Source organism: Pelophylax lessonae, assembly GCF_965119305.1.
Source record: "Pelophylax lessonae genome assembly, chromosome: 4".
Lineage (NCBI taxonomy): Eukaryota > Metazoa > Chordata > Amphibia > Anura > Ranidae > Pelophylax > Pelophylax lessonae.
In genome coordinates, this window is record NC_138771.1 from 259,559,608 (window position 1) to 259,578,828 (window position 19,221).

The window sequence follows — 19,221 nt, forward strand, 5'->3', positions numbered from 1 at the left end:
TAAAAAAATGTGAAAAATATTGTTATTTTTTCAAAATTGTCGCTCTTTTTTTGTTTATAGCGCAAAAAGTTAAAATCGCACAGGTGATCTAATACTACCAAAGGAAAGCTCTATTTGTGGGGAAACAAGGACATAAATTGTCCGTTAAAATAACACAGTGCTGAATTGCAAAATATGGCCTGGTCAAGAATGGGGAAAAATCTTCCGTTCTTAAAGCAGTTAAAAATACGCTCATTGAGAATTTTTTTGTCAAAGACATGTAGCTAAATACATTTTGGCCTAAATATATGACAAAAATTGAATATATTGGATATTTTTTAACTGTCAAATTAGAAAAATATTGTTATTTTTTCAAAATTGTCGCATTTTTTTATCAATATCGCAAAAAAATGAAAAGCGCAGAGGTGATCAAATACCACCAAAAGAAAGCTCTGTTTGTGGGAAAAAAGAACATAAATTTCGTTTGGGTACGGCGTTGTATGACCGCGCAATTGTCAGTTAAAGTCACACAGTGCGGAATCGCAAACAGTGGCCTGGACGTAAAGCAGGAAAATCCTCCGGTGGTAAAGTAGTTAAATACAAAATCCACTTTGATTTTGTTTTTAAAAAAAATTAATTTAAAGAAAAATATAGACAACACTTTGGAAAAGAGTATAATTTAGTACAATTTTAAAGTTTGTCTGCATAGCTGGCACTTAAAAATGAAAGTTCCATTGCCTTTGCAGCAAAGTTAAAAACCAAATTTGTTCTGTAAAATGTTTTTTCCATGACTAATTATTATATGTTCTAATTGAACTAATTTGATTTAAAATACCTTGAAGCACATACTGTTTTGTTTGAGATAAATACCAGTGCCTGGGCTGGTGTCTTTGAAGAGCAAATCTTTAAAGCATGCTAAAACATTTTAAATTTGATGCAGTACTTTGTTGTATGGAAAGTATCAAAATATATTTGTAGCAAGGTTATGGACAAAATATGAGACAGTGATCAACTAGCACAATAGACCACTATTGATGAAAGCTATCATATTCTGAAAAGTAGCATTTGAGTTTTGAAATAAAAGATCTAAACTGAAATAACAACTGTCAAGTTTATTAGGACCCCCAACTAAAACTCTATTTTACTTCAGTGAAGTATACTGGCAGAGTCTATAGTGGTTCAATACCACACACTGATCAACTCCAATGTATAGGACGTAAAGAGTGGCCTCAGCCCCAGCTCCTTCCGATAGTCATGTCCCCTGGCATGTTTTGCCCCACCCAATGGAGGCTTAGTCATAGAGGTGCAGCAGTGCTATTTAAAATATTCTCTTCTAAAATTCTTCTTGTTGTTGTGCATTAGTATTTATGTGTTTGTACATTGCTGCATGTTTTCTGAAATGTATTCTGTAACAATCAAATAGTTATATTTTGTTAGGTGTATTAGTCTGCACTGTATGTTTCCTGTAATGCATTTCTGTAATGTACATGTGTCTTCTATAACTTAGAAAGTTCTTTCTACCCAAATTATAACATTTTGTCTCACCAAATGTATTAGTCCATGTGATAATATTGTGGACTGGTCACCCCAAAAGGCTGCATTAGAGGGACAAGACAGCCATGTTGTTTAAAATTCCTAAGTCAGCCATGACATTTTTTAACACTAGGAGACACAGAACAGCAGTGATTCCCTCTACATTATTCCAGGAAGGCATCTTGTACAATTAACAAACTTTTAGCTGCATTCCAAAAATTCTTCACTAATATCAAATGTATCACCTGTTGTAAATAGCTCAGCTGGTTGAACAGCTAAGTATGCATTTTCGGATGGCTATTATTAGCAAACAATCTAAAATTCAGTGTATTTAATAACTTCTGAGCTGATAATAATACAACTGGAACAAGGACATATTTACCCATATCAGTTAATTAGCAGCATTTTAAGCCCAAGCATCACTATATTAGGTACAAGAGGCAAACTAGACGCATCAAGTGAAAGTAGAAAAACCTATGCGCTTGACCATATACCAGATGTAATAAATAGATAAAATTGAGTAGTAGATATAGGGTGAAGATAGGGACCAAGGATTAGCAGCCAATTCTTAGTAGTGTCACCACATACATCAAGGCAAATTAAAAAATTAATAAAATCGGCGCTCAATCAATCCCAATAAAACAAATAAATAACAAGCATAAATATACACATAAATGACAGGTATTCATTAGTGACATCAAATAAATAGATATATATAGTGATGTAAGGAAGGATGTGACAGTGAACTAAGGTGCAAAGTGATGGTAACTGATCAGATCCGAAAAATGGTCTGATCAAAATATAGTGATAGTAATAGCACAGTAAAGGACAGATATATCTGTGAAATAAGTGAACTGTGACTGGAAATAATACATAAATAAAAATATTATAACAAAGAATACCACAAACGACAAAGAGCAGGGGTATGAAAAACATATAAAGAAAATTGCTTTATATGTAAGCGGATAATCGTAAATAGTTCATAAGTTCACGGAGAATCAAAAAGTTCATAAAAAAGTGCTGATGTGCAAAATTTGCTGGAAGTGCGGGAAACTGTGGACATTCACTAGGTGTGGGGAACTGCTTTCAATACAGTGGTGAGCATGTATCCTTAAATGAGTGAAATGGCCGCTCACCTCCAATACACTCTTAATGAGTGTTTGTACCAATAGGTAGCAGGGTCTCCAATATGGAAGTGAATGGTCCAGTGGTGGTCCCTTTAAGGCAGACTCTTATGGTCCTTTAGGTAGCCAACATCAGACATCAAGGGAGAAAATATCCTAGGTAGGGTTTGAAGCTCAAACCATAGATAAAGGGAAGAACTTCATAGTGTAGTAAGTTTAAAATGACATTTTATTGTAAAAGCATATAGAGATCAACTCACATTTTAGTTTAGCATAAAACAGCATAGAGTAGTAAAGTAGCGTGGCAAGCAGCATGGCAGTATGATGCAGAGACTTCCGGTCTCGGCCGCGGACCAGAAAGTGACATCAGACGGCTTCTCCCGACCCGTTGCGTCACAGCGCAGCATGACTTTTTCAAGGGATCTCTTGATCTCATTAAGAGTGTCTTGGAGGTGAGCGGCCATTTCACTCATTTAAGGATACATGCTCACCACCGTATTGAAAGCAGTTTCCCGCACCTAGTGAATGTCCAAAGTTTCCCGCACATCCGGCAAATTTTGCACATCAGCACTTTTTTATGAACTTTTTGATTCTCCATGAACTTATGAACTATTTATGATTATCCGCTTACATATAAAGCAATTTTCTTTATATGTTTTTCATACCCCTGCTCTTTGTCTTTTGTGGTATTCTTTGTTATAATATTTTTATTTATTTATTATTTCCAGTCACAGTTCACTTATTTCACAGATATATAGGGAGTGCAGAATTATTAGGCGAATGAGTATTTTTGAGGATTAATTTTATTATTGAACAACAACCATGTTCTCAATGAACCCAAAAAACTCATTAATATCAAAGCTGACTATTTTTGGAAGTAGTTTTTAGTTTGTTTTTAGTTTTAGCTATTTTAGGGGGATATCTGTGTGTGCAGGTGACTATTACTGTGCATAATTATTAGGCAACTTAACAAAAATCAAATATACAGTATACCCATTTCAAGTATTTATTTTTACCAGTGAAACCAATTTAACATCTCAACATTCACAAATATACATTTCTGACATTCAAAAACAAAACAAAAACAAATCAGTGACCAATATAGCCACCTTTCTTTGCAAGGACACTCAAAAGCCTGCCATCCATGGATTCTGTCAGTGTTTTGATTTGTTCACCATCAACATTGCGTGCAGCAGCAACCACAGCCTCCCAGACACTGTTCAGAGAGGTGTACTGTTTTCCCTCCTTGTAAATCTCACATTTGATGATGGACCACATGTTCTCAATGGGGTTCAGATCAGGTGAACAAGGAGGCCATGTCATTAGCTTTTCTTCTTTTATACCCTTTCTTGCCAGCCACGCTGTGGAGTACTTGGACGTGTGTGATGGAGCATTGTCCTGCATGAAAATCATGTTTTTCTTGAAGGATGCAGACTTCTTCCTGTACCACTGCTTGAAGAAGGTGTCTTCCAGAAACTGGCAGTAGGACTGGGAGTTGAGCTTGACTCCATTCTCAACCCGAAAAGGCCCCATAAGCTCATCTTTGATGATACCAGCCCAAACCAGTCGGACTGGAGCTCTCTGCCCTTTACCAATCCAGCCACGGGCCCATCCATCTGGCCCATCAAGACTCACTCTCATTTCATCAGTCCATAAAACCTTTGAAAAATCAGTCTTGAGATATTTCTTGGCCCAGTCTTGACGTTTCAACTTGTGTGTCTTGTTCAGTGGTGGTCGTCGTTCAGTGGTGGTCGTCTTTCAGCCTTTCTTACCTTGGCCATGTCTCTGAGTATTGCACACCTTGTGCTTTTGGGCACTCCAGTGATGTTGCAGCTCTGAAATATGGCCAAACTGGTGGCAAGTGGCATCTTGGCAGCTGCACGATTGACTTTTCTCAGTTCATGGGCTGTTATTTTGCGCCTTGGTTTTTCCACATGCTTCTTGCGACTCTGTTGACTATTTTGAATGAAATGCTTGGTTGTTCGATGATCACGCTTCAGAAGCTTTGCAATTTTAAGAGTGCTGCATCTAGCAAGATATCTCACTATTTTTGACTTTTCTGAGCCTTTCAAGTCCTTCTTTTGACCCATTTTGCCCAAGGAAAGGAAGTTGCCTAATAATTATGCACACCTGATATAGGGTGTTGATGTCATTAGACCACACCCCTTCTCATTACAGAGATGCACATCACCTAATATGCTTAATTGGTAGTAGGCTTTCAAGCCTATACAGCTTGGAGTAAGACAACATGCATAAAGAGGATGATGTGGTCAAAATACTAATTTGCCTAATAATTCTGCACTCCCTTGTATCTGTCCTTTACTGTGCTATTACTATCACTATATTTTGATCAGACCATTTTTTGGATCTGATCAGTTACCATCACTTTGCACGTTAGTTCACTGTCACATCCTTCCTTACACTGACTTTATTTATTATTGTTTGGTTCCTCTGCTGCTATTTCATTGTGGTTTCGTTTTTATGCACTTTTTGCACATGTGCACTTTACCACATCACTATATATATATCTATTTATTTGATGTCACCATTGAACACCTTGCATTTATGTGTATATTTATGCTTGTTATTTATTTGTTTTATTGGGATTGATTGAGCGCCGATTTTATTAATTTTTTAAACTGGACGCATCGACTCTCCTAGGTAAAATAGCTATCTGATACCCGTCATATTTGTATTCATTTAAAATATAATTTCCTGATTAAAAATTATATAAAAGTTACCAGAATACAATCTGTAAGTATTTGAAAATATTAATACTGAAAATATTAACAAAGTCAATCCAGTGACGCAACGTGTATGGGGGAGGAGCCTGCTCACGAACGTCGGAACTAGGACTGTCAGTTTTACTTCTGCCTGACGAGACTGTATTAGCCCGCATTGCTCTAAGTGCGTATAAATGTGAGTTTTCTTGCCGATTTTAATTGTTGATCAATAAACAGCTATTCAGAGAGCACTAGAGAAGTTGTTTTTTGTTTTTATATAAACAGAACCTTGGCCTGCTATTTCAACTGTACCTTGGAGCCTTGAAAAGGAAGGGGGAGAAAATCTGCCTTATCTATCCTGATAACTTGGGTATAGAAGCGCACTTGACTCTTTAGAATATATAAGTCAGTGAGTGAGGTGAGCTGCTATTGAGCAAGAACACAGGGAGCACTCATGTGTGGAGTGAAGCACTAGCACTATTTACTATTTATTGCACGGCGCAGAGGGATGTATTCAATTTGGGACTTTTTTTTACCTTTGTGCATTTCTTTTTGATGCACCATGCGATAATATTTAATATATTTTATATGTATTTAGTTTTATGATCATATATATACACTAGGAGGGTATTATTACTTTTCAATACTATTTATTCTTCCGTTTTTCACTGAGTATTTATATGTGAGTATACGGGGTTTATTCACTTTACCTATGCATGTGATTTATTAGTCAACTTTCATTTTATTCTATTTTTACCTTTGGTGCTGCATTATTTATGTTATACTGAAAATATTAATACCAGTATAAAACTGTATTTAAGGAGCAGACACTACTTTGTCATAAACACAGTGACATCCCACTGGCCACTTCTTAAACCTTCGTAAGTATTTCCACCCCTAATTCCTTTTTATTTCACTGTTGCCTTATCGTCACTTTGTTCATTTATAATACCCTTTGCATGAAAATATTTTGTTTGCACTGTTTTACCTTTTATATTATTAAACAATACTCTGTGTTAATATTGTCTAATGCTCTAACGCCAAACTTAAAGAATCCCTGTCTCTTTACTTTACTATAGTGTAAACTTCTGGATATATCTGCCTGTGGTGACTGTGTGTGTTACAGATGTTTGTTTTGAGTCATAAGTGTTATCGCTAATATTGTGAATGGTTAAGAGGCTGAACCATATCTGGTGGCAGTGTAAAAAATCTAAACCCAGTGACGATCGCTCTCAGTCTGCTGGCACTTGTGGTCCTGTGAGCTTGAAAATCTTTGTTCAGGGTAAGGCTGAGAGTGGCATTGTCATGTACCAGTGAGTTTCACCAGCCATTTGTCACAAGTGGGTGAGGTGGCTAGGGTCTGTCATAGTCCACTCAAATATTCAGTCTCCAATTTAGGCTCCATGTACACGGGACGTTGTTAAAAGTCCCTTTGAATGCTGGAATTTTTAGGACGTTTGAAACGTCCGTTCAGTCGCGTTTGTACCCGCGTTTAGCGGGCGTTTAGCGGCGTTTGGAGGCGTTTGCGTTTAGAAGCGTTCCTAGAGGTAAAAAAAAATTATTCCCCTTTTAAAATGGAAAAACGCGAACGCTAAACGCGGGTCATCGCGTTCAGGCGCGTTCGGATGCGTTTAGACGCGTTTGTGCGTTTGAAACGCCGGGAAACACACGTTCGAACGCAAATAATTGCGTTCTAAAAAAAGTCCCTGAACGCAACTGCCTGCAAATGACTGTAAACGACCTGGTGTACATGGACAGATAAGATAAAATGTAGATGGGTTCAGGGGCTTCTGAAAAAAACGCCCAACTGCTCCTAAACGACCATTTCCAGCGTCCCGTGTACATGGAGCCTTACACTTGTCTACTGCTATTAATCCAAATTAATAAAAAAAACAAAAACATAAGAAAAGCAAAAAAAAAAAAAGAATAATTCCTTATTACTCTATTATTCCATATACTGTTGCATAGTTACTTTTCTCAAAACCTTTGCCCTCCCTTCCCCATGTTAATTTATTTTATTTCAAATAAACCATTCTGCAATGAATGCAATGTTGCTGAAACATATTGCCACAGAAAGTAAAAAGAAATGAAAAAAAGGAGGTACAAGTGACAGGGAAAAAGCAGATGTAATAAATACCTTCTTCTCTGCAAATGACATTGTATTTAAAGAGGAAGTAAACTTCCATCTTTAAGTTTTCCCTATAGGTAAACCTATATTAAGGCTTACCTATAGGTAGTGTAAATATCTCCTAAACCTGCACCATTTAAGAGATATTTACTGAGCTAGCAGCCAGTTACATCACTGGCACATTCGCTCTAAAGGAACGGCCACCCACCAGAGCAGTGTGCCGTGACATCACCGCTGCTCTGGCCAGTCACAGAGCTGGAGCCGCAAACCCAGAAGGAAGACCAGGTAGAGATGGATGCTGCCTTCAGCGATAGCATCACATCACTGGAACTCTTTGTTTTCAGGTAAGTCTAACATAACATGCTAGTATGCGATGCATACTAGCACATTATGCCTTTGCCTTGCAAGTAAGAAAAAAAAGTGCAGCGGTTTACAACCGCTTTAATGTGCCTCTTTGCCTAACAGAAGTCAGTGTTCAAAACAGAGACTAGAAAAACTTTATGTAAATAAATCACCAGGACCACAGGGATTACACCTGAGAGTCTTCAAAAATCTTAGCAATAATATAGCCAGACCATTGTTCCTAATTTTTAAAGACAGCTTACTGACTGGAACTGTACCAATCAATTGGTGAAAAGTAAATGTGGTATCAGTATTTATAAAGGGGCCAAGATCTATACCAGAAAGCAACAGAGCAGTTAGCATACCATCAGTATTATGTAAAGTATTGGATGTACTTGTGTCTTTATTAAACCTTATTACTGTATGTGAATATATATTATTTTGCTTTGCTGTTTTTGTTTGGTAAGGCATACAGTCCATATTTTTGCACAATAATAATTTCTAAAATGTATTTTTACACCAATCTAAGCATTTTTTATCTACCCCATAGTTTGGTCTGCAATAAGAACAGTGTTATTCTTTGGAGAATTTCAGTCACTTAGAGATATGTAATTATCAATATGCATGTGGTATGTGCATGGAAAAAATACATTACTAAATAATTATTTGTCTACCGCTATAAAAGTTAAAAGAAATAGAGCTATTCTTAAACTAATGTTGTGGGTAGGAAATAACACCAGTGGTTTTGTGCATAACTGATTTTTTAGAACTGATTTATGAATTTAACTGAGCCTCTCTACCTACACAAATTAAAAGATTCCATTCTATCACATGTATCATTTTGAAGTAGAAAAACATTTTTGCAGTTTCAGTTAAATGCAAGCAAGGAGATCATAAAAACATTTGTTTGCTACAACCAGTAATAAAAAAATAAAGAAAGAAGAAAATGATTTTACATTGTGACTATGATGATGCAAAAAATGTATATCCACGTATTTATATATTGCTATTTTTTCACTGGAATTTTTCTTACATCAATTAAAATATTTTATATCACTGCACACACTAAAGACAAACAAAAAGCCTGTTATTTTGTTTTATTAGTGATACAGTCATATGTATTTTTTACTAATGTATTTTATTAATAAATAATGCTCTCATTATTTAAAAGAAATCAGTCCTTGTAAAGGTTTTTTTTTTTGCTTTTTTTAAAAAGAAAAATGCAGTACATACAAGGCAGAGTCATTGGGCATTCCCTGGCTCAAGGGACAATACAACATCAACTTAGGAAAACACAGGTAGATAACCTTAAACCACAATAAATTTAGTGCCTGCTCAAGTTATTAGTTTTTAGTTTTTAAAATACTTATTTATTTTAATAAACATGTTTCTTATGTGCATACCATGCTTTCACTTTTAGTTCTAGACAAGGCATACAACTATACCTCCAGAGAATTTTAAGGTGTCAGCAAGTTATGTAATGAATAGAGTTGAGCGGACACCTGGATGTCCGTGTTCGGCGGGTTCGGCCGAGCTTGAAAAAAAAATCCGGGTCCGTGTCCCGGACTTTTTCCGAACTTTACCCGGACACCGAACCCCATTGAAGTCAATGGGGACCCGAACTTTCAGGCACTAAAATGGCTCTAAAACACCAATGGGCTAGAGTGCTGCAAATAGCAGCAAAATGTAGTTAAGAGCATGGCAAGTGCTCTTAAAAAAAATTCCCCTTTAAATAAATTTTTTAATAGCAGATTAGAACAGCAATCTGTAGTGAAATATAGCTGAACGCTGCACACAACAGACTGATAAAAATAGATTTTTTTCTCCCTCCTCCTCCTCCTCCTCCTCAGTGGGCTCAAGTGAGGGCAAAAAGATTGTTCACTGCACCACCCCCACACAGCAAAATCGATGTAGACTGTCCCTGCCTAATCTCCAGCCTGGCCCTAATATGCTCAATAAGATCGTTCACTGCACCACCCCCCACACAGCAAAATCGATGTAGACTGACCCTGCCTAATCTCCAGCCTGGCCCTAAAATGCTCTAATAACTTTCCCTGCCTGCACTCCGACCTGTCCCTGCATTCTTTTCGGACACAATTTTTCACAGAATCACTGTCTGTCCCTAATCAGCAGCCAGCACGTATGATGTGTGCTCTGTCCCTAAACTACAGCAGAATGACGCGGCGCGCTGGGGCTCTCGAACTTATAAAGACATGGTCACATGCTTCAGATGGCCAATCACAGCTACTAATACATTAGTAGGCATGGCTGTGATGGCGCACACCAGTTAAACGCTTATTGATTGGCTGTTGAAAGCCTGCCATTAAAAGAGCGCCATTACATACAAAACAGGAAATAAAATGACCGAACACGGATTTTAAACCCGAACATACAGTAAAGTTTTCGGGTCCGTGTTCGGGTAACAAAAATCCAATTATTCGGTACGAACACGAATAATACAGTCCGTGTTCGCTCAACACTAGTAATGAAGTATAGACATTAACTTAGTAAAACAAGTTTAATATTTACAATTGCCTTAATCCATATGCACCATAATCCATAAACCCATATTTCCAAAATGTTCATATGGGGATGTAGATAATATTCATATATCCCATAATATTCATATATCCTGACCATAATTTACCCTGTCTGTACTGTTTTTTGACAATTTTCATTTTCAGTTGTAAATTAGATTTGTCCTAAAAAACTTCTGCATTGTAAGTTAATGAGGGGAAACTCGTGGGGTTGATTTACAAAAACTTGCGAGTGCAAAATCTAGTGCAGCTGTGCATGGTAACTTTAGCACAAAAAAAAAAAAAACTGGAACCTGACATGTTTCTATGCAGAGCTGCACCTATGTTGCAGAAGGTGATGGAGCTGTCTTTTGGTTACACAGCAATTTATCCACTATAAATGCTCTGCAAATCTCCATGCCACTAACTTTTAAGTCTGGTGTTGTAGTCCTAAAACAATAAAATACTAAAATGGCTTATTCCCATACAGGGGGACCCCAAATAGCAGTCTAAAAATAACTTGTCATTGTCTCACTAAGTAAACAAGTGTGGTTCCTCCAAAACTAAGGACAAAACTCAAATATCACTGGGGCAGGAGGGGGAGGAGGGGGGTGCAAAATAAAAACCAGCCCTAAAAGTAGTTTCATCAGAGGACCAACAGCAGTTGACCAGTGAAAAAAAGTTATTAGTAACCAGCAAAGGAGTACCCGACCAGGGGGCTGATAACCCCAGTGATATGAAAGTAATCAATCTTTCAGACTTTCAATCAGAAGACAGAAACACTGGACGTTTACAGAAGGGGCTCACCTTCTCACCTATGAGTAAGATGGATCACTTTGAGACCTACAAAGATGTGTGCCTGTGGGGGGCATGGCCGGCGCACAGACATGATTGCCGCATAATTCATAGGCTCCTGTCGCTGGATTTACAATACCACGTCTCTCTGCCTGCCCCGGACCGATCGACACTTCCGAAACCAGCCAACACTTCCTCTACCTCAGTGGCGGCATGCTGCCGAAGAGGAAGAACAATCCCCAAAAATGAACAGCCTTCATGTTTCGGCCGGCTGACCGACATATCCAAAAGGGCGCAAGGCTGACTCGACTACATGGTCATCAGCAGATCTCCCTCTCCTGCAGCAAGATCCAGGGGCACCTTCTACACACAGACCAATGGCTCTTCTGCAGCCCAGGTCTGAACTCCCATCATCTCCTTCAGGGACACCTGTCCCTGGCAGCCCAGCATAGGCAAGGATGAGGTTGGATTCTGTAGTCTCAGACAACCATGAGGTGACTCAACCATCCCTCTCGCAGGTCCTCCAAGGGGCTCAACCAGACCCCATATCCTCCTATCCTACTATGGGGCAACCAGTAATAGATACCATGCTAAAGGAGATGCTTATGTTGCTGCGGAGCTTGCTCAAAACAGACATGCTCTTCCTCATGCATAAATTTGGGCATAATATAAATGTATTGGCGGACAGAGGATTGCAAATCAATGGTAACTTAGGGGCATAGCCACCATGGACAACAATCCTTTTGACACTCATGATGGGAAAATGTTAATTACACATAATGGCGCTAAACACGTTGTGTCATCGCTTCAAGATGCCCTACGCCTTCTACAATGATGGAATATTATCCCTGACACATCTACATCCACTCCAACAGAGCAGAGTGTGGGAGAGAACCCTCAATCTCCTCCAGTGCCCAGTGCACTAACAAATGTCAACCTCGCAAATAAGCTGTCGTGGGAAAGATCATTCATTGGGACCTCTATCTGCCTTTGGAACTCTTTACCACATTGTTATTTTTCCTGGGCACAGGCTGTGCCAATTTTCCATGAAATCTTATAGAACTGCTGTCCTTTCTTTGTTTGTTTGTTTTTCTTTATTTTTCTCTTTTTTAAGCTGCCGTATACTATTTGGTTGCCTGAATCATCGTCCTCAATTTTTCTGGTATCTCCTAGCAATAATTCCAGCTACACCATCTCTATCGTCCATCTAGCAGGAATCCTCACCTAAGTAAGTGACATTTATAAACCCCATAACTTCCAAAGATCTTTCCAGCCGCTTTTCCAACACTATGACTATCAACGTATTATCCATCAATGCCAAAGGTCTTAACCACCCGGCAAAAAGAGCATCTCTTTGGAAATTGGCCAAACAAACCCACTGTGACTGTGACATTCTGTGTGTACAAGAGAAGCACTTCCAAGCAGCTAACCCACCCACCTGTACCAACAAGCGCTTTAATAACTTCTTCAGAGCTAGTGCAATAGCAAAAAAAAAAAAAGGTGTTCTGATTGCCGTCAACAACGCCCTCTCTTTTCAACTTCAGGACTGCATAAAGGACCCTGAAGGTTGGTACCTCATCTTTCTCTGTAACATTAACGATGCCCCGTAGACCACTATAACACTCTATGCACTGAATGCCCATTAATCACGCTTTATGCATAAACTGCATAAAAAAGAAAAAAGATGCTTTGTATGGCAACATATAAAAGCTAGAAGCTCCTACAGTCTGCAGACAACTGGTAGATAAGTATACCTAAAAACAATTTGACCATAATCCCTTCCCCCTCCTAGTAGAATCCCACAATGAGAAACTCTCCCTGGTGTTTTAGGCAGACATTATCACAAAGAGAGAATTGGACTTTTTAGGTGTGGGGAAATATATTACCTCCAATGTTTTATATTATACAATCCCAAAAATACATAAAAATGCAACCCAGCCCCCCCCCCCCGTATGCCGATTGTATCAGATGTAAAAAGTCTACTGGAAAGGGTGGGGAAATATATTGACTCTCTAATTAAGGATTTTGTGGCAGTCTTGCCTCCTCTACATAAAGGATACACAGGATGTCCCAGGTAAGAGTGAGGAAGTTGAGGTCTCTGAAGGGGTGCTGCTCGTCGGTATTGATGTGGACTCTCTCTACATGGCTATACTGCATGGGTTAGGGATCGTAGCAGTTTCACGCTACCTTGATGAAAATTTCCCAGCCATGAGAGCATTAAAGTTGTTTATTATTGAACTCCTAGACCTTGCATTAGACAACAACTTTTTTTCAGTCTGCCAGTACCAGTTACCAATAGATTAGAAACACTTCAATGTGGGCCCCTTGGGCCTATGCCTACCTCCAATTCAATGGTGGGAGGAGGATGTGGAATATGCTTCATCAATGTACTTTGGCCATGTGGGACTGTGGCTAAGGTACATCTATGATGTGTTAATGGTCTGGTATGGCTCCTTACCAGTCCTGGAATGGTTCATGGAGGAGCTTGGACTAAATTATCACAATATTAAACTAACTTACTGCACAGATCCACAGGATATCTCATTCCTGAATCTCTCCATTTCGGTTTGAAATAAATGGTTAACTACTAAAACATATTGGAAGGGGACAGCAGCCATTACCCTGCTTCACACCTCTAGTTACCATCTGAGATCCCTGATCAGGGGGATTCCTGTAGAACAATTTATGTGGATCCACAGTAATTGCTCAGCGGATGGTGACTACAGGCATGAAGCGGGTAAACTATATGATGTGATTGGCCTGGGCTTGAACCTGGGTCCTTCTGTCCTTGGGCTGCAGCTCTGCTCCCTCTGCCCCTGAGGAACCTGAGTCCTGCAAATTTACACCTTCCAAAGTACCTCTGCTCCTAGTACTCTTTAGCCCCGCCTGCCTTCCAGCAGCAATAAATCCACAATCAGATCAGCCTAAATTGCAGTACTTTCTGTAGACAATGCCCATTTGTTGGATTTGCTTCCCTGGGTATGTCACTTGCTGCTGAGTTACTAAACTTCTGGACGTTGACCTCTGCCTGTTTCCTAGATTACTTCCTTTGTCTGACAGTTCTACATTTCTCTGCCAGCCTGTGTATGACCCTGCCTGTCCTTGACCACACTTCTGATATCTGACTTTGTACCTTGTTGCCAAGACTCGTTGCTGACTTGATTTGCCTGACTACACTAAAGCCTCAACCCCAAGCCAAAGCTCCACTCTGGACTAAACCTTCCAACATGTAACTTACATACCAAATGGGCAACAATGCCAGTAGACCCAGCTGAGGTGTGTAAGGCTATTCTGCATCAGGGACATTTGTAGATAATCGTGATGTGCATCTTATTTCTCTGGGTGCTAAACTTGAACTGTCTGCTATGATTAAATCCACTGCCAGCATCCCCCAAACCAGTTCAGACTCCTGCTCCTGCTCTACTCCAGGCCGTCTTTTCAGTACCTCCCAAGCTTCCGGATATATTCAGCACAGCTTCTGCCAAGCTGACATTTGTCATCTCATTGTTTAAGGGGAAGAAACTGGCATTAGTCTCTCCTTACCTGTAACGCAATGATCCTTAGCTGCAAAATGCAGATAACTTTCTGTCGTCACTTCAGACTGTTCTTGATAAAGCTGGCAGGATTTCAGCTGCTGAATGCTCACTCTTGGATATTCAGCAAGGTACCAGAACTGTCACTTAATATGCTGTTGAGTTTTGTATACTGGCTGCTGAGACAAACTAACATGCTGGTGCTCTTCATGCGACCTTTCGCAAGGGGCTTACTGACCGCATCAAGGATGAACTGGTGTATAGGGATCTTCCAGATGATCTTGAAAAGGTAATTGAGCTGTGTGTCTGTTTCAGTGTCCGATGCCATAAAAGGGGTCAGGAGAAGTCCCAGACTCACAAGCTACCTCGACCATTGTATCGTTTGGATCCTAACTTCCAGAGCTGAAACTGTTGCTGAATCCATGACACCTGCAGAACCCATGGGCATCAGCTGTCTTCACCTGACTGAAACAGAGAAGCAATGGAGATGCTCCCTGGGCCTATGTCTTTATTGTGGACTGAAAGGACACATGTTGTCTGCTTGCCTAAGTGGTCCAGTAAAAAGAGGGACTCTAACCCATGTTGGAGGAGCTGGGTTAGACCTTACAAATCTTCCTGCAAGACAAAGCTCATGGTGCCTGTAACCTTTTTTTGTTTTTCAAACCTTGTTTTCTGTGTGGCTTTTGTGGATTCTGGAGCAGCGGGTATCTTCCTAGATCAGAAGGAGAAACATTTTTCTTTAGTTCCCAAACCAAGACCTTTGAACAGGCAACCTTTGGCCAAAGCAATTGGGAAATTCAAGATTAGGGATGGGCTTGATGTTTGAATCGAACACACAAACAAATGGGGCACTCGACGGGAAATTCACCCTGTGTCCTGTCAGAGCCATGATTGGCCAAAGGCAAGCTGCCTTTGGTCAATCCTGGCTCAGGGGCTAAGTCCACGCCCCACACTATATAAGGCTGCTGCTTACATGGCATGTATAGTGTATAATAATTGAAGGTTAGGCAGGTAGTTAGTGGATAGTGTGTTGAGTTAGTTTAGTGCAGACAGTGTAGTGAACAGGCATACCCCACTTTTATATAATGAATAGATATGTTGTAGTCCTGGGTTCCCTCTCAGTGCTTCACAAGTTTTGTGTCCCTGTCACTTATAGTTTGATAGCAGTGCCATACCAAGCTGACCGAGATTTCCCATAGACGCCAATGCTAAAGACAGGGAGCAGTGCCTTGTCAAGTTGACTGAGATTTCCCATAGACACCAATGGTAAAGATAGGAAGCAGTGCCATGTCAAGCTGGGGAGTCCAGACCACTCGGTCGGTGGTGGCAGAGAGCCTTCAATATTGAGTGGGTCCACCCTTTACAGCTATACCAGCTTCAACTCTTCTGGGAAGGCTGTCCACAAGGTTTAGGAGTGTGTCTATGGGAATGTTTAACTATTCTTCCAGAAGCACATTTGTGAGATCAGGCACTGTTGTTGAACAAGAAGGCCTGGCTGGCAGTCTTCACTGTAACTCATCCCAAAGGTGTTCTATGAGGGTGTGCTGTGCAGGCCAGTCAGGTTCCTCCACCCCAAACTCGCTCATCCATGTCTTAATGGACCTTGCTTTGTGCATTGATGTGCAGTCATGTTGGAACAAGAAGGGGTTTCCACAAAGTTGGGAGCATGAAATTGTCCAAAATGTCTTTGTATGCTGATGCCTTAAGAGTTCCCTTCACTGGAACTAAGGAGCCAAGCCCAACCCCTGAAAAACAACCCCACACCGTAATCCCCTTCCACCAAGTGATTTGGACCAGTGCACAAAGCAAGGTCCATAAAGACATGGATGAGCGAGTTTGGGGTGGAGGAACTTGACTGGCCTGCACAGAGTCCTGATCTCAACCCCAAAGAACACCTGAATTAGAGTGGAGACTGCGATCCAGGCCTTCTCGTCCAACTTCAGTGCCTGATCTCACAAATGTGCTTCTGGAAGAATGGTCAAACATTACCATAGACACACACTCCTAAACCTTGTGGACAGCCTTCCCTGAAGAGTTGAAGCTGTTTTAGCTGCAAAGGGTGGGCCAACTCGATATTGAACCCTATGGACTAAAACTGGGATGCCAGTAAAGTTCATGTGCATGTAAAGGCAGGTGTCCCAATACTTTTGACAATATAGTGTATATATACAATTTTTGCTTTCAGTGTGGAATAATCATCTTCCACTCAAATCCTTACTCTTGGCCTCTAGATATGACAGTCTGGAAAGTCTAGTGCCTTTTTCACCTATCAGGTAAATCTTACAGGTCCATTTTAATGCTTTAAGTTAATTGCTATTTAGGGTTCATAAATTCATATCTGTAAGCTCTCTATATCTCTCATTATATTTACACAATTTTAGTTTTCTATACTTCAAGTTTACTAGTCACTCTATCCCAGGGCTGGTCATTCTCCCACGGGCCAGAGACACTATACTACATGGGTTTCCACCAATTCATCAACATATATAAGTCGGCATTGCTGAAATATACTATACATGGATGAAACTTTCTCATAAAAAGGTATAACATGGATTATTCATTTACCTTTTTTTTTTCTCTCCTTCACCACAACCTAGCTGCTTCTTGGGGACAATTATTATGTATTTTTTTAACCCAATGATTATTGTGAACAAATATAATCATGTTCCTTGATGATTTATTTTTCTGTCCTTAGAGGTTATTCTTTTGGTCATGTGTACATATGCGAGAGATAGAATGTCCTGAAGAATCGATGTTCTCCATGAAACACATCAACCTAAGTTCTCCATCTCGACCAAAAGCCATGCATGTTTTCAGTGGATAATGATTGTCGGTATTAATATGCAAGCAGTGATACACAATATGTGTTTCTATATATTTTATTGGTAGAAATAAAGTTTTGTAATTTTTTTATATATGACTGTATGTTTGTGATCACTGGAGGGGTATTTAAAGTCATACTATATATTTTTTTGTTACATAAGCATACATAAAAATAGCAGCAGAAAAAAAAAAAAAAACAGAAATAAGGTAGTTCACTAATTTGCAGACATCATGAAAATAAGAAGGAGGTGGAGGAGACCAAGGACATTTCTGGGATAACCCCAATGTAAAGGAGATCCACCTGTGCACAAAAGAACAAGAGTGATCTTTTGTCTTTTTGTTGAAGTTTAAAAAAAAAAAAAAAAAAAATATATATATATATATATATATATATATATATATATATATCTGTCTTCCAAGTTCAGTTCCAGTTGCACTTCTTTTTTCAAGCAGTTTTACAGACGGACACCTAAACACAAACATGTGTCTAGACCATAGAAACACCAGATGTGACAAACCTGTAAACACACGGCTGTAGCTGATCAGTGTTACAGTGACAGCCTCTCTTTACATTACATAGGCTGTCAGAAGATTGCAGTGGATTAGAAAGAAGCTGAATATAAAATGGCAGTGCCACAGATAGGAGGGGAGTTAGAGTTAGCAGGCTGCCTGAGAGATTGACTTGAATCTATGTCACCCATGCCATGAAGTATCAGCATAAATTAGAATACATCAGCATAAATTACCCCAAAGTGCCTGCAGCAATTCAAGACAGTGATAACTTGTTTTAAAAGTAGTTTGATGCTTAGTCTGCAAATATATTTATTGACTGTCCATAGCCAGGCCATGAGCTCACTTTAAAGGTCACTTTGTTATACAAGCAGCCATAGTAGTGAAACATTTTCTTATTCGTTTAGATTGTAAAATCTTTTAAAGAGTCAACTGCCTTGTAAATTGCTGCTATATTAAACATAGAATTGGAGAACTTAGAGTCATATAGTAGCCCTATCTTCTCTAAAGTGCAATAGAAATGTAGCAGTCACTATTGTTTGTTTTACAATATAATAGAGTTGTATACTGCGAGCCACCCTAAAAGTATCTTATTTTGGATTTTATGTTTTTTTTTTTTTTCCAAAAAGATTTTTATTGAGAGATAAAAAAATTTTTGTTCATACAGACAAATAACAAGAAAACTTTTACAAACTTTTGGCATAAGAATGAACATATTGAACAAGTAAATTTCCGCGCATCGGGACAATGAGTTTTCACCAGAACAACAAGAAAACTATTCAAACTCGTGGTATAAACAGCTCATAGTCAAATATGTATAAGTATCTGAAAACAGAGATAAGAAGCGGAAATTGTTAAGATTGGTATGTGGCTACATAGAGTAACCTGGCAGCATTATCTGATTTCTTCCAAAAGTAGAAATTCTGAACGGTTATCGATAACACTACAGCTCCCTGATAGTGTATTGTTAGGATCCTAAGATAAAGTCAGGCATGACAATACCTTCAACTTACAGTTAAGGACGGTATATGTTCATCATTCCTGTTGTTGTTAGATACTGTATGATGTCTCATCTGATGAGCTAGTATTCTACTCCTATCTCGGGGAGCAGGTTAGTCAGGACAAATAGATGGGTCGGGGGAGGGGTTGGAGGGAGGAGGGGTGAATAGGGGAGGGAGTGAAGGGTATGATATGGGTCTTCCCCAGCCTCTGCCC